The sequence below is a fragment of the Loxodonta africana genome, chromosome 1 (assembly GCF_030014295.1).
Source record: "Loxodonta africana isolate mLoxAfr1 chromosome 1, mLoxAfr1.hap2, whole genome shotgun sequence".
Lineage (NCBI taxonomy): Eukaryota > Metazoa > Chordata > Mammalia > Proboscidea > Elephantidae > Loxodonta > Loxodonta africana.
Window position 1 is genome coordinate 123,562,187 of NC_087342.1, and position 9,571 is coordinate 123,571,757.

Below are 9,571 nucleotides of genomic sequence, written 5' to 3' on the forward strand. Positions count from 1 at the left end.
CCATTACCAATATATTGAGGGTGTTACTCTGAGATTCACCATCCCTGCAGCCTAGTCACCAAATTATGTAAGAAACCCACTGTCATCTTTCATCTCTTATTAGAGACTCCCTGTTGTAAAGGTAACTTTTGTCTTTGGACTTCCGTAGCTCAGTGAGGTGGAAGGAAGCAGTTTATTTCATCCTCACTACATACAGTTTATATTCATTAATAAAGCATTTAATTAAAGTGATGCTTTGGGAATTCACTGTGGCATTAGCAGAAGCAGATGTTTATTAATATAAAATGGTGTATTATACAATGAGCAGCCTTTCTTATAAATTGTTTGATTCCAGAGAAAAATCACTTTTTTAATAGTGAGTGGGATAAGACACTACAGCTACTGTTCAAATTATATTCATCTTAAATTGTGCAGAAATATGTCATGTCCAACAAATTAGACTTGTTTTAGGTATAAGTTCATAGTGATATCAGTCCTTGTTTATATAACATTATATATATATATATATCATGGATTGAATCATGTCCATCAAAAGTATGTGTCAACTTGGCTAGGCCATGATTCCTAGTATTGTGTGGTTGTCTTCCATTTTGTGATCTGATGTAATTTTCCCATGTGTTGTAAATCCTACCCTCTATGATGTTAATAAGGTAGAATTAGAGGCATTTATACTAATGAAGCAGGACACAATCTACAGTATTAGCTTGTATCTTCAGTCAATCCCTTTTGAGATACAAAAGAAAGAAACAAGCAGAGAGATGAAGAATCTCCTACCACCAAGCAAGAGCCAGGAATAGAGTAGATTTTTGGATCCATGGTCTCAGCACTAAGAAACTCCTAGACCAGGGGAAGATTGATGACAAGGTCTTCCCTCAGAGCTGACACAGGGAAAAAGCTTTCTCCTGGATCTGGCCCCTGAATTTGTACTTCCAGCCTCCTAAACTGTGAGAGAATAAATTTCTGTTTGTTAAAGCCACCCACTTGTAGTTTTTCTGTTATAGTAGCACTAGATAACTTGTAAACTCATTGTGGTGGAGTCTGACTCATAGCAATCCTATAGGACAGAGTAGAACTGCCTCATAGGATTTCCAAGGAGCCACTGGTGGATTTGAACTGCCGACCTTTTGGTTAGCAGCCTGAGCTCTTAATCACTGTGCCACCAGGGCTCCAGATATATATATATATATATATATATATATATATATATATATATATATATATATATATATATATAAAACCCATTACTGTCAAGTTGATTCTAACTCATGGGGACCCTATAGGACAGAGTAGAATTGTCCCCTAGAGTTTCCAAGGGGTGCCTGGTGGATTCAAACTGCTGAACTTTTGGAAAGCAGCCCTAGCTCTTACCGCTCCATCACCAGGGTTTTATATATCTATATATAGATATATAGATACTCCCCCTCCACGTGTCTGTCAGTTTGTCTTATTGTGGGAGCTTGCATGTTGCTGTGATGCTGGAAGCTATGCCACTGGTATTCAGATACCAGCAAGGTCAGCCATGGAGGACAAGTTTCAGCTGAGCTTCCAAACTAAGACAGACTAGGAAGAAAGGCTCAGAAGTACACTTCTGAAAAGAATTAACCAATGACAGCCTTATGAATAGCAGAGGAACACTGTCTGATATAGTACTGGAAGATGAGTTCCCCAGGTTGGAAGGCATTCAAAGGACGACTGGGGAAGAGCTGCCTCTCAAAGTAGAGTAGACCTTAATGATGTGGATGGGGTAAAGCTTTTGGACCTTGATTTGCTAATGTGGCACCACTCAAAATGAGAAGAGACAGTGGCAAACATCCATTAATAATCAGAACCTGGAATGTATGAAGTATGAATCTAGGAAAATTCAAAATTGTCAAAAATGAAATGGAACACATAAACATCACTATCATAGGCATTACTGAGCTCAAATGGACTGGTATTGGCCATTTTCAATCAGACTATCATATAGTTTACTACGCCAGAAGGACAACTTTAAAAGGAATGGTGTTGCATTCATCATCAAAAGAACATTTCAAGATCTATCCTGAAGTACAACACTGTCAAGTGATAAGATAAAATCTATACACTTACAAGGAAGACCAGTTAATATGACTATTATTCAAATTTATGCACCAACCACTAAGGCCAAAGATGAAGAAATGGAAGATTTTTATCAGCTTCTGCAGTCTGAAATTGATTGAACATGCAATCAGGATGCATTGATAATTACTGGTGATTGGAATGCGAAAGTTGGAAACAAAGAAAAAGGATCAGTAGTTGGAAAATATGGCCTTGGTGACAGAAAAAATGCCGAAGATAGAACGATAGAATTTTGCAGGACCAACAACTTCTTTATTGCAAATACCTTTTTTCACTAACATAAATGGTGACTATACACATGGACCTCACCAGATGGAATGCACAGGAATCAAATCAACTACATCTGTGGAAAGAGATGTTGGAAGAAACTCAATATCATCAGTCAGAACAAGGCCAGGAGTGAACTGTGGAACAGACCATCAATTGCTTATATGCAAGTTCAAGCTGAAACTGAAGGAAATCAGAGCAAGTCCATGAGAGCCAAAATATGACCTTGAGTATATCCCACCTGAATTTAGAGACCGTGTCAAGAATAGATTTGATGCGTTAAACAGTAATGACTGAAGACCAGACAAGTTGTAGAATGACATCAAGGTCATCTTACATGAAAAAAGCAAGAGGTCTTGGAAAAGACAGGAAAGAAAGAAAAGACCAAGATGGATATTAGAAGAGACTCTGAAACTTGCTCTCAAATGTCCAGCAGCTAAAGCAAAAGGAAGAAATGATGAAGTAAAAGAACTGAACAGAAGATTTCAAAGGCGGCTTGAGAAGACAAAGTAAAGTATTATTATAACATGTACAAAGAGCTGGAGATAGAAAAACAAATGTGTTTGCATTTCTCCAACTCAAAGAACTGAAGAAGAAATTCAAGCCTTGAGTTGCAATAGTGAAGGATTCTATGGGGAAAATATTAAATGACTCAAAAAAGACTCAGGACACATCAAAAGCAGATGGAAGGAATATAGAGAGTCATTATACCAAAAAGTCAATGTTCAGCCATTTCAAGGGGTAGTATGTGCTCAGGAACTGATGGTACTGAAGGAAGAAGCCCAAGCTGCACTGAAGGCATTGGTGAAAAACAAGGCTCCAGGAATTGACGGAATATCAATTGAGATGTTTCAATAAATGGATGCACCTCTGGAAGTGCTCACTCATCTATGCCAAGAAATTTGGAAGATAGCTACCTGGCCAACTGACAGGAAGAGATCCATATTTATGCCTATTCCCAAGAAAGGTGATCCAGCCGAATGTGGAAATTATAGAACAATAACATTAATATCACACACAAGCAAAATTTTGCTGAAGATCATTCAAAAGTGGCTGCAGCAGTATATCTACAGGGAACTGCCAGAAATTCAGGCCGGATTCAGAAGAGGGCATGGAGCCAGGGATATCATTGTTGATGTCAGGTGGACACTGGCTGAAAGCAGAGAATACCAGAAGGATGCTTACCTGTGTTTTATTGAGTATGCAAAGGCATTCGACTGTGTGGATCATAACAAATTATGGATAACATTGTGAAGATTGGGAATTCCAGAACACTTAATTGTGCTTATGAGGAACCTGTACATAGATCAAGAGGCAGTTGTTCAGAGAGAACAAGGGGATACTGAATGGTTTAAAGTCAGGAAATGTGTGAGTCAGGGTTGTTTTCTTTCACCATTCCTATTCAATCTATATGCTGAGCAAATAATCTGAGAAGCTAGACTATATGAAGAAGAATAGGGCATCAGGATTGGAGAAAGACTCGTTAACAACCTGCGTTATATAGATGACACAACCTTGCTTGCTTAAAGTGAAGAGGACCCAAAGAATATTGAATATACCATGGACCACCAAAAGAACAAACAACTCTGTCTTGGAAGAACTGCAACCATAATGCTCCTTAGAAGCAAGGATGGCAAGACTGCATCTTACATACTTTGGACAGGTTGTCAGGAGGGATCAGTCCGTGGAGAAGGGCATCATGCTTGATAAAGTACTGGGTCAGTGGAAAAAGAGGAAGACACTCAAAAAGATGGATTGGTACAGTGGCTGCAACAATGGGCTCGAGTGTAACAATGATTGTAAGGATGGCTCAGGATGGGGCAGTGTTTTGTTCGGTGGTACATAGCGTCCCTATGAGTTTTGGAACCAACTTGATGGCACCTATCAACAACAACAACATATATACACAAATACACATATATACTAAATTTTTACTAGTATGTAACCTTTGAAAAATTGAGTTTTTGCTTTTGTTTTTTTCAAATTTAGGTGCTACTCAGTCATTTATAAATTAACATATTTTGAGGAAAAATTTAAATTTTGAGGAAAAATTTTTTTTTAATTTATTTTTTTGTTAGCAAGTTTCAGAAATGAAGGGGTTTTGTTTTACTAAGACACAATTCTAGAAGCTTTTAAATACTCAACATAATCAAATGAACAAAAAAGCATATTTTAAGTTCCTACATTTGGGGATTTTCATATTATGCAAGGCATCTCTTGCTATCTTGCTATCAAATTGGGAAAAATATCACATTAAAGACACCATCATCCTTAAACTTTCTCTAAAGTGAAATACAAATCAAATGATTTAAAAGTAAAATTTAAAAGCTACCAATAGCCCTGATATTTCTCTGGACTATTGGAGGATGTCTTAGTCAGGGTTCTCTAAAGAGAGAGAGATTTACTTTAAGGTATTAGCTCATTCATTGTGGGAGCTGGCAAGCCCACAACTCATAGGTCAGGTACAGTCTGGGGACTTCTACAAGCTTTCATTCCAAGCTCTGTGGGTCAGGTTCAGAAAAGAGCACAGAGTGGGAAGCTAGAGTGAGTTCTGCCACATATCTGTTCATAGACTAAAGGAAGAACACACACTAAGTAAACTCCCTTTTCAACAGATTGATTGTATTACAGTAGATTACATCATGGAAATTGATTCCATTAGATTACATTGTGGAACAGCAACTAGTCTTAGTGTCTAGCAAAACCACTGGGAATCTTAGCATAACCAAGTTGATATACAAAATTAACCACCACAGAAGTAGACTCTTATCTTAGGTGTCTTAATTTCCTTGTGTTGCTGCAACAAAAATACTGCAAGTGAGTGGCTATAAAGAACAGAAATTTATTTTCTCCCAGTAGTAGAGACTAAAAGTCTTAGTTCAGGATTGCTTCTCCCTCCCCCGCCCCACCCCGAGTGTATGTGTGTGTGTGTTTTCTCTTTTTATAAGACTCCTTTCCTTACCCTTGAATGATGTTATTAACATAACAAATGAAAAACCCTTATTCCAAACAGGGTCACATCTACAGACATAGAGGTTAAGATTTCAGCATAGGTTTTGGGGGACACAATTCAATTCAAACATTAGTTTAGGTGATTTTATGCATAAATAATACATGCAAAGTCTGTGCTAGAGTATATCACTATTGGTCTTCTGAGGACAACAGCATTGGTTAATGCTGTCATTGAAATGAAAATATTTTTGTTCTTGAATATATCTGGATAATTATGAGTGTCTTTAAATGTAATTGTACTGGCCACCATGCATCTGTCATTTTGTCCTACTGTTGTGATTATCGTGTTGCTGTGACACGAAGCTATGACACCAGTATTTCGAATACCAGCAAGGTCACCCATGATGGACAGGTTTCAGTGGAGCTTGTAGACTAAGACAGACTAGGAAGAAGGGTCTGGCAATCTACTTCTGAAGAAATTGGCCAGTGAAAACCCTATGAATAGCAGAGGAACATTCTCTGATATGGTGATGGAAGGTGAGCCCCTCAGGTTGGAAGGCACTCAAAATACCACTGCAGAAGAGCTGCCTCTCCAAAGTAGAGTTGACTTTAGTGACATGGATGGAATAAAGCTTCCAGGACCTTCATTTGCTGATATGCACTACTCCAAATGAGAAGAAATATCTGCAACATTCGTTCATAATCAGAAAGTGGAATTGGGAAGTATGAATCCAAGAAAAATTGGAAGACATCAGAAATGAAATGGAACACATAAACATTGATATCCTAGGCATTAGTGAGCTGAAATGGACTGGTATTGACCATTTCAAATCAGACGATGATATGGTCTACTATGTTGAGAATGATAAACTGAAGAAGAAGGGAGTCACATTCATCCTCAAAAATAATTTTTCAAGATCTTTCCTGAAGTACAATACTGTCAGTGATAGGATAATAACCATATACCTACAAGCAAGACCAGTTAATAAGACTACTATTCAAATTTATACACCAACCACTATGCCAAAGATGAGGAAATTGAAGATTTTTTTACCAGCATCTGCAGTCTAAAATTGATCAAACATGAGTAAAGATGCATTGATAACTACTGGTGATTGGAAACGAGAAGGATTGGTAGTTGGAAAATATGGCCTTGGTGGTAGAAATGATGCCAGAGATCACATGAAAGAATTTTTCAAGATACCTTTTTTTCAACAACATAAATGGCAACTATGCACATGGACTTCATCCCCTGGAAAACACAGCAATCAAATTGACTACATCTTTGGAAGGTGACAATGGAAAATTTCAGTGTCATCAGTCAGAACAAGGCCAGAGTTTGGCTGTGGAACACACCATCAATTGCTCATATGCAAGTTCAAGTTGCAGCTGAAGAAAATAAAAACTAGTCCACAAAAGCCAAAATATGACCTTGGGTATATGCCACCTGAATATGAAGAACATCTCAAAAATTGATTTGATGCATTGAACACTAATGACAGATGACAATATGAGTTGTGGAATGACATCAAAGACAAAATACATGAAGAAAGCAAGAGGTCATTAAAAAGGAAGGAAAGAAAGAAAAGACCAAGATGGTTGTCAGAAGAGATTCTGAAATTTGCTTTTGAATGTGGAGTACCTAAAGGGAATGAAGAAATGATGAAGTAAAAAGAACTGAAGATTACAAAGAGGGGCTTAAGAAGATAAAATACTATAATAAAATGTGCAAAGCCCTGGAATTAGGGAATCAAAAGGGAAGTACACATTCAGCATTTCTCAAGCTGAAATAACTGAAGAAAAAATTCAAGCCTTTAATTGAACTTTGGAAGCATTTTATGGGCAAAATATTGAATGAAACAGGAAGCGGCAAAAGAAGATGGAAAGAATCCATAGAGTTATTGTACCAAAAAGAATTGGTCAATGTTCAACCATTTCAGGAGGTAGCATATGCTCAAGATTCGATGGTATTGAAGGAAGAAGTCCAAGCTGCACTGAAGGCATTGGCAAAAAACAAGCCTCCAGAAATTGATGGATTACCTATTGCAAGGTTTCAGCAAATGGAGGCAGCACTGTAAGTGCTCACTCATCTATGCCAAGAAACTGGAAAGAAAGTTACCTGGCCAACTGACTGGGAAGAGATCCATATTTGTGCCCATTTCCAATAGAATGTGGAAATTATTGAACAATGTTGTTAATATCACAGACAAGTAAAATTTTGCTGAGGATAATTCAAAAATGGTTGCGGCAGTACATTGACAGAGAACTGCCAGGAATTCAAGCCGGATTCAGAAGAGGACATGGAACAAGGGATATTATTGCTGATGTCAGATGGATCTTGACTGAAAGCAGAGAATACCAGAAAGATGTTTACCTGTGTTTTATTGACTGTGCAAAGGCATTTGACTGTGTGCATCATAACAAGTTATGGATAACATTGTGAAGAATGGGAATTCCAGAACACTTAATGTGCTCATGCAGAACCTGTACATAGACAAAGAGGCAGTCATTCAAACAGGACAATGGGGTACCACATGGTATAAAGTCAGAAGTGTGTGTCAGGGTTGATTGTATTCTTGCACCATAGTTATTCAATCTGTATACTGAGCAAATAATCCAAGAAACTGGACTGTATGAAGAATGCAACAGCAGAATTGGAGGAAGACTCATTAACAACCTGCACTATGCAGATGATACAACCTTGCTTGCTGAAAGTGAAGAGGACGTGAAGACCCCTGCCTTCAGTATGGATTACACCTCAAAGTAAAGAAAACAAAAATCCTCACAACTGGACCAATGAGCAACATCATGATAAATGGAGAAAAGACTGAAGTTGTCAAGGATTTCATTTGACTTGGATCCAGGATCAATGCTCATGGAAACAGCAGTCAAAAAAAAAAAAGTCAAAGGACATATTGCCTTAGGCAGATTTGCTCCAAACATCTCTTTAAAGTGTTAAGCAAAGACATCACTTTTCTCAATCACCTTAACTAAGAAACAGTAGTAAATCAGTCTATATTTCTAAGAAATGTGTGCAAAACATAAATGAGACATTAATAATGTGGCAGCATTTTTCAAAATCTATACAATGCTTTTTTTAAAAAATAATTTTTATTGTGCTTTAAGTGAGAGTTTACAAATCAAGTCAGTCTCTCACACAAAAACCCATATACACCTTGCTACACACTCCCAATTACTCTCCCCCTAATGAGACAGCCTGCTCTCTCCCTCCACTCTCTCTTTTTCGTGTCCATTTCACCAGCTTCTAACCCCCTCCACCCTCTCATCTCCCCTCCAGGCAGGAGATGCCAACATAGTCTCAAGTGTCCACCTGATCCAAGAAGCTCACTCCTCACCAGCATCCCTCTCCAACCCATTGTCCAGTCCAATCCATGTCTGAAGATATACAATGCTATTTTTAACATTACTGGGAAATTTATCATTTAAGGAAATTAGGCATTAATTTAAATTCTATTTTTTCCAAGTGTCTCAAAAAAGCTACATACATATTAAATAGCCTTTTTTACAACACAGTTATAGAAAGTTGTTGCTTTTAAAACATTACATAGCATATGAGCATAATGGGAAACTCTGGCTGCTCTTGTTTCATCCACTTAGATAATATTAAGATATTTTTTCAATTTCTTACTAAGAAATAGCTCAGGTCCTTTTTTTTTTTTTAAGAGTTCTTTCATTTTAGCAGAATGATACATCAGAAACAATCTTTCCCATCTTGAGGTACTAAATACCAGAGTGATTATTGAACGATGGAGTATTTCCATTACTTTTTGTCTTGCAGACGGCTTTTTGTATCATTAATTTTTTATTGCCGACAGAGTGTTGCAATATTCTAAAGTGCAACCCCTTTTCCAATGAATCTCATAAATCTCATGACCAGTGTGGTTGGAAAGTGCGGGACTTTTATAATTGCAGATATTTCTGGTCTGAAGTATATTTCATAGGAGTTGTGTTCACTGCTGTGATTTTATAAAAGGAGACACTCAAGGAGCAATGGTATGAGGTAGCAGTGTGGGCTCTGGGTAAGTGGTCTGCAAAGCTTGGTTTTAGTCAAAGATTGGTCACTAGCTTGCTCTGTGGACCTGGAAACATTAATTTCTGCCAGTAGAGATTCAGATTTGTAAAATGAAAATTCTGCTAATAATGTTATTACAATTTGTATGATGAGGTGAAATACATATCCAATGCTTTTCAAAAAGGCTGAGCAAAACGTTCTCCACGAGTTTCTAGAAAGCCT